This window comes from Chrysochloris asiatica, unplaced genomic scaffold (genome assembly GCF_000296735.1).
Source record: "Chrysochloris asiatica unplaced genomic scaffold, ChrAsi1.0 scaffold00050, whole genome shotgun sequence".
NCBI lineage: Eukaryota > Metazoa > Chordata > Mammalia > Afrosoricida > Chrysochloridae > Chrysochloris > Chrysochloris asiatica.
Genome location: NW_006408568.1, coordinates 5,001,250 through 5,009,665, shown reverse-complemented (window position 1 = coordinate 5,009,665; position 8,416 = coordinate 5,001,250).

The window sequence follows — 8,416 nt, the reverse complement described above, 5'->3', positions numbered from 1 at the left end:
CATGGAGGGGATTGTAACCATGGCAATGAGACGATAGAATGAATGTAAAACTAATGTTCTCCCATGTAAACTATCACATAATTCACAATAAAACAGTTAAGAAAAAAAAAAAAATCTTGTGACTAGCAGTGAAACGCTGTAGCACTAGAACATTGAATATTGAAACATGAAGAGCACCAGAATATTGTCAGATATATTGCCAGAAGACGAGTCCCTCAGTTGGAAGGCACTCAAAATACAACTTGGAAAGCACTACCTACTCAAAGTAGAGTTGACCATGATGAAGTGAATGGAGTAAAGCCTTTGAGACCTTTATTTGCTAATGGCGTACAACTCAAAATGAAGAGAAACAGCTGTAAGCATCCATTAATAATTGGAACATGGAATGTGCAAACTAACTTTCAGAAAAAAAAAAATAATAAGCCTATCCTTTTTTAATATTTCCATATTATTATTAATTCCATTTTGAGAATGAGAAAAGTGAGGTTCAGATTATGAAGCTTGTCCCCAAAACCCTTTGGTTGAACTGGATAGGCTTTAAAAAACAAAAAAACAACTATGAGCTGTTACACTGTGAGGGCACTGTAGGATCAGCACTGGACTGCTAACCGTAAGATCAGCAGTTCAAACCCACCAACAGCTCCTTGGAAACCCTACACAGGGTCACTGTGAGTTGGAATGGACTCCAAAGCACACAACAACAACAGCAACAATGTTGTAGTGAGATTATTTTAAGAGTTTAGCACAGCATTTGGCATATAATTCTCAATAAGTTATTTTCTCAAACTCAGTACTAGGGTCTGGAGTGCACAAGATTGACCCAGATATAGTCCCTTCCACCTTGGAAATTAGCATCTAGAGAAAAAAGCAAAATGTATATTTGGTGTTTTGTTTTTAATATAGTATAATTTACAGAGGGAGTGTGGTGGATAAGCACTGGAATGTGAACCACAAGGTCAGTAGTTGGAGCCCACCAGCGACTCCACAGAGAAATAAGATGGTTTCTGCTCCCGCAAAGATTTACAGCCTCGGAGAAGCTATGAGTTGAAACCGACTTCACGACACACAACACACCACTATCGTTGCAATTACAGGGGTTTATGGCAGCATATTTACCTAGGTTTGCTATGAGCCTGAACTGACCCAATGGCACTTAGCAACAAAAACAATAGCATTTACCTAGGATATGATTTCTGGGAAGCCTTCCTACTCCCAAGGAGTTTTAGCTAAGACTTCAAGGATGTACTCTTACTGGAATTACTGGGTACAGAGACTTAAAAGACGGGAAGTATCTTCCAGGATCTATCTATGATGTTGTTGTTAGGTGCCTTGGAGCTGGCTCCAATTCGTATCGACCCGACCCTGTGCACACAGAGGGAAACTCTGCCCAGCCCTGTGCCATCCTCACACTCATTGTTGTGTTTGAACCCACTGTTTCAGTCACTGTGTCAGTCAATCTTGTTGGGGAGTGGGTCTTCTCTCTCTCTTTCTTTTTTTTTTTTTTGCTGACCCTCTACTTTGCCAGTCATGATGTCCTTTTCCAGAGACTGGTCTTTACTGATAACATGTACATAATACATGATGTGAAGTCTTACCATCTTCAATTCTAAGGAAGTACATTCTGGCTGTACTTCTTCTAAGACAGATTGATTTGTTTTTCTGACACTCCATGGTACTTTTAATATTATTCTACAACACCATAACTCAGGTGCATCAACTCTTCTCCAGTCCTCCTGTCTTCAATGTTCAGCTTTCACATGCATACGAGTCAACTGAAAATACCATGACTTGGGTTAGGCACACCATAGTCCTCAAAGTGACATCTTTGTTCTTTTAGCCCTTTGAAGAAGTCTTTCGAAGCAGATTTCCCCAATGCAGTATGTCACCAAATTTATTGACTGCTGCTTCCACAAGCATTGATTGTGGGTCCAAGTAAACTGAAATCCTTGACAATTTCAATCTTTTTTCCACTTATCATGATTTTATTTATTGGTCCAGATGTGAGAATTTTTGTTTTATTTACATTGAGTTGTAATTCATACTGAAGGTTGTATTTTTATCTTAATCAGCAAGTATTTCAAGTTCTTTTTGCTTTCAACAAGCACAGAGTTGTGTCATCTGCAAATCCCAAATTGTTCAAGCCTTCTTTCAGTCCCAAAGCTATGTTCTTCATATAGTTCATCTTCTCAGATTATTTGTTCAGCATACACATTTAATATTTATAATGAAAGGATACAACCCTGACACACACCTTTCCTGATTTAAACCAGGCAGTATCCCCTAGAATTCCCTTGTTCAGTCCTGGTGTGGCACTGTGGGCTAATGCTCTAGACTGCAAAGTTGGTTTGAACCACAAGGTTGGCAGTTCAAGCTCACCAGCAGATCCTTGGAAACCCTATACGGGGTCATTATGGATTAGAACCAACTCAATGGTACTTAACAACAACAATTTGAATAGTTACCTCTTGATCTATGTGCAGGTTCCTCATGAGCACAATTAAGTATTCTGGAATTCCCATTCTTTGTAATGTTATCCATAGTTTGTTATGAGCCTTTGCATAGTCAGTAAAGCACAAATAAACATCTTTCTGGTGTTCTCTGCTTTCAGAAGATCCATCTTACATCAGCAGTCATATCCCTAGTTCCATGTCTCCTGAATCTGGTTTGAATTTCTGGTAGCTTCCTATTGATCTATTGCTGCAACCATTTTAAAAATTATCTTCAGCAAAACTTTACTTGCATGTGATATTAATGATATTGGTCAGTAATTTGGGTATTCTGTAGGTTAAATTGCTTTTGAAATGGTTGATCATTGGCCAATTATTTTTGGTCCAGTGACTACATTCCTTCTTATTTTGATGCTTTCTGTATTGTTCAATATTTTGCCCATAGAATTCTTTAATATTGCAATCCAAGGCTTGAATTTTTTTCTCCAGTTCTTTTAGCTTAAGAAATGCTAAGTGTGTTCTTCCCTTTTGGTTTTCTGATTCTAGTTCTTTACACATCTCATTATAATAGTGCATTTCGTGTTCTTGATCCACCCTTTGAAATTTTCTGTCTAGTTCTTTCATGTCCTCATTTCTTCTGGCTGCTGTAGCGCCTTTATATTCAAGAGCAAGTTGCAGAGTCTCTTGAGACTTCCATTTTGGTCATTTCTTCCTTTCCTGTCTTTTAAATAACCTTTTGCTTTCTTCATGTAGATGTTCTTATGTCATCACAAAACTCCTTTCTGGTCTTTGGTCATAAGTGTCTGTCTAATGCTTCAAATCTATTCTTGAGATGGTCTCTAAAATTCAGATGGAATATACTCAAGGTTGTGTTTTGGCACTCAAGGACTTGTTTAAATTTTCTTCAGCTTCAATCTGAATTTGCATATGAACAATTGATGATCTATTTAACAGTAGGCTCCTGGCCTTGTTTTGACTGATGATATTGATTTTTCATCATCTATTTCCACATATGTAGTCAATTTGATTCCTGTGCATTCCATCCAGCAAGGTGGATAGCTGCTACTTATGTTGTTTTTTTTTAAAGTTATTTGCAATGAATTCATTGGTCTTGCATGTAGGATCTACCTGTGGTGGTGATGGTTATGTGCCGTGGAGTCGATTCTGACTCATAGCGACCCTGAACAGGGTTTCTGAGGCTGTAAATCTTCACAGGAGCAGAAAGCCTTATCTTTCTCGCATGGAACAGCTAGTAGTTTCGAACTGCTGACCCTGAGGTTAGCAGCCTGATTCGTAACCACTATGCTACCAAAGCTCCTTAGGATCTACCTTTAGAAAATGAAACAAGTTGGTTATACATCTTTTCAGATGTTTCTATACATTCACATATTAAACTATAACAAAGCATGTGATTAGCAAATATGCACAGACTTATCATTTTCTTTTTTCACTTAATACAATTCAATTATCCTTCCATTCCAATGCATTTTCATCATTTTAAACAAAACTTGTGGCATTTCATAGTTACCATCACTGTGATAGACAGTTCAGTATGTTTTGTTTTTTATTATTCAAAAATAAAATCTTACAATAATCATCTTTGTACAGACATTTCTGTATATGTGTCCTTTTACTTCCTTGGAATTAATTCCTAGAAATAGGATTCTTCATTAAAAAATTATGAAAATTGCAGATTTTAATACATATTGCCAAACCACATTCAAGAATAATGTAAAAATTTGTACTCTCTAATTTAAGATACATTTATAAATTAAGGCAATAACCCTCAGTTTACTTACTGCCAAATATTATCCAAATATTATTTATTGAATAGTCCATTCTTTGGACTACTTTGAAGTGTCAATGTTAGTAACAAGTTAAAAGTTCTGTTTGTACCTATGGTTCTTTCTGAACATTCTAGCCTATTCAATTAACTCTCTGCTTATCCCTATTCTATCCAACACTGTGATAGTGACAATGGCTTTGTAATATATTTTCTGGTAAAGCAAGCTTTCTCCTAATTTTCTACTTTTTCAATTATTACAAAAGCATGAGTCTCCCATTAAAGAATATATCACTTCATGTACTTAGATCTTTTACATCTTTAAGACATTTAATAATATTTTTTTTTCACATAATTTGAAAATTCTTGTTAACTTTGTTGCTGAGTATTTTTGTTATTGTGAATTAACTTATATTTGCTAATTGTTCATTGCTGTAATTCAGAAAAACTATTGATTTTATGAGCATTTATGTTGTTTCCTGTAACACTCTGAAAATGTCTTATTTCTTCTAACAGCTTCTCAATTCATGTATCTAAAATTTTATGTGGTTCATCAGGTCATCTGCAAGTAATGCTACTTTCTTGCATCTTTATTACATTGTCCAAAGTTCCCAAAACTTTCTGAAGAATAGAGTAGGAAATAATTGTTGTTGTTATTGTTGTTGTTGTTGTAAAGTGTTGTCAAGTCAGTTCCAACCCATAGTAACCCTGTATCATGTTTCCAAAGAGCAGGAAATAATAGCATTCAGTCTTTAATTGAATAAGACAAGTATTTGTTGCCAATACATGCAAGGTATTAAGTATACAGTCTTTTTTTTTCTTTCTTTCTCTTTTCTTCTATTCCTAGTTTACAAAAAGCTTTCAAGCAGGAAAAAATGTCAAATGCTATTAACTATCTCTTAGGCTCTATTGTTATATTTGTTTTTAATTTGATTTATTAATATAATGAATTATTAAATAGATTTCATAATGTTTGTAATCTCTGTGTCCCTGAAATAAACTCTGCTTGTGCTTCTTGTAATATTCTTCAGATCCCTTCAGGGTTCAATTTATTAATCTGTTATTTAATCTGTTATTTACTAGTAATGAAACCGGTCCATTGTAACTCGTGCTAGCTTGTGATTGTCTTTGGCAAGTCTTGGTAGCAGAGTAATGCTATGCCTGAAAAGTGATGAGTTGCAACCTAAGCAATTGAAGAGTTAATTCTTCTGGAAGGTGGAGTGGATTTTACAAACAAGTTTAACTAGAAAAATTAGGTCTTAGTTCTCAAAATTTTGTGGGATTAAAGCTGTATTTTATTTCTTTGATTCCTTAAGACTTCCTGGGCTGGTGACCGGGGAGTGGGATGGAGAGAGCACAGCTGACTCAGCTATATGAGAGTAAATCCAAAAGTATTGCTACAAAATCACAGAAGCTTTTATTAAACAAAAAGATCAAAAGGTGAAGCTATTGTTTTTTGACATCTCCTCCATCTAGGTCTATACACTCTTGAAGGCGATGTTTCCGTTTCTCTAACCTTTCCCTGAAGAATTTTGCATTTTCTATGTAAACCACATCAAAATGGCAGTTTTGGCAGCCTCAAGGGACTCAAATTGTGTTCCATTTAAATGTTCTTTGAGTTTGGGGTATAAAAAGAATTCTGAAGGGGCAAGATAAGAGCTGTTGGGTGGATAGGGTAAGGTTTCCCAATGAAATAATTTCTCCTAGCACAGCCTTAGCTACCCTCCAACAATACACAGGTGTAGTGTCATGATAGGAAAAAAAATCCTCAGTGCAACTATTCTGGCCTTTTCCTCCCAATGCAGTTTTCAGTTTTAAAAAGAAAAAAATCCTTCACAATAATCCCCCATGACCATCCTGTTTCCTCTGAGAAAAATCTACTAAGACTGTCTCTTTAGAATCCCAAAAAGCAGTTGCCATAGCCTTCTGAGCTGACCTCTCTGCTTTGAACTGGTCCAGAAGATGCTCTCAGAAGCCATTGTTGTGACTGAACCTTTTTTTGAAAGCATCATAATAAGAATAAAACAAGTGTGTTACTGAGAGAACTTGTCTGTACCCATCCACTGATTGTAGAGACACGTTTAAATATATTTTGTATGGAATAAACCTGTGCATGTGTGAACTGGAGTCCTAGTTGTTATTGTTAAATGCTGTGGAGTTGATTCCAACTAATAGCAAATCTGTATAAGGGTCAAGGAGTAGCTGATTTCAGGAAGTAGCTGGTGAATTTGAACTGCCAACCTTGTGGTTCAAAGAGACCTAGTAGCAATACTTGTTTATATACCCTTGTGTATCAGGTGAATAAGTTTCTAAAATGCAATTTAGGTAAAACCCAAATTACTCAAGAGAATCACCATGAGTTGAAATAAATTTGACAACAACTAACAACAACATCCTGATATAATATGGAGTTATATATGTCAGTTTGTCATACTGTGGTGGCTTGTGAGTTGCTGTGATTCTGAAAGCTGTGCCACCAGTATTTTAAATACCTGTAGGGTTACCCGAGGTGGACAAGTTTCAGATGAGCTTACAGACGAAGACATACTAGGAAGAAGGAGTGATGATCTACTTCTGAATATTAGTCACTGAAAAGCTTATGAATAGCAGAAAATCACTGTCAGTATATATATGTTGTTGCTGTTGTTGTTATGTGCCGTGGAGTCAGTTCCAACTCATAGCAACCCTGTACAGGGTTTTCGAGGCTGTAAATCTTTATGGGAACAGAAAGCCTCATCTTTCTCCTGTGGAACAGCTGGTAGTTTCGAACTGCTGACCTTGAGGTTTGCAGACCAATTTGTAACCACTACGCTACCAGAGTTATAGTGCAGGAAAATGAGCCCGTCAGATTGGAAGGAACTCAAAATGAGACTGGGGAACAGCTGCCTCCTCAAAGGCGAATAGAGTAAAGCCTGTGGGAGAAAAGCCCACGGGACCTTCATTTGCTGATGGGGCACAACTCAAAATGAAGAGAAACAGCTGTAAATATCCATGGAATATCAGAACATGGAATATACGAAGTATGAACCTGGGAAAATTGGAAGTTGTAAAAAATGAAATGGAATTCAGAAACATCAATATCTTAGGTATAAGTGAGCCAAAATGAACTAGTATTGGCCATTTTGAATCTGACGACCACGTTTTACTATGCTGGGAATGACAAATTAAAGAGGAATGGTTTTGCATTCATTGTAAAAAAGAACATATCCAGATTAGTCATGAGATACAACGCAGTCTGTGATAGGATAATATCCATGCACCTACAGGGAAGCCCAGTTAATACCACTATTATTCAAATTTATGCACCAACCACTAAAGCCAGTGAGGATGAAATAGAAGAATTCTACCAACTTCTTCAATCTGAAATTGATCAAACAGGCAATCAAGATGTACTGATCATTACTGGTGATTGGAGTGCAAAGGTTGGGAGCAAAGAGTAAGGATCAGTAGTTGGAAAATATGGCCTTGGTGATAGAAATGATGCTGGAGAACGCATGACAGAATTCGGCAAAATCAATGATTTGTTCATTTATATTACCTCCTTTAGACAGCATAAAAGACAACTATACACATGGACCTCGCCAGATGGCACACATAGAAATCAAATTGACTACATCTGCAGAAAGAGACAATGGAAAAGCTCCATTTCATCAGTGAAAACAAGGCCAGGGGCAGACTGTGGAACAAACCATCAATTACTCATCTGCAAATTCAAACTGAACCTGAAGAAAATGAAAACAAGTCCATGAGAGCCAAAATATGACCTTGAATATATCCCACCTGAATTCAGAGATCATCTGAAGAACAGATTTGATACATTAAACACTAAAGAAGACCAGAAGAATTGTAGGATGACATGAAGAACATCATACAGGAGGAAAGCAAAAAGTCATTAAGAAGATAAGAAAGAAAGAAAAGGTCAAAATGGATGTCAGATGAGACACTGAAACTTGCTCTCCAGAGAAGAGATGCTAAAGCAAATGAAGAAATGAGGAGGTCCAAGAGCTGAACAGAACATTTCAAAGATCAGTTCGAGAAAATAAAGCCAAATATTACAACAAAATGTACAAAGATCTGGAGTCAGAAAACCAAAAAGGAAGAACATGCTCAGCATTTCTCAAGCTGGGGTAACTGAAGAAAAAATTCAAGCCTCGACTTTCGTTATTGAAAGATTCTCTGGGCAAAT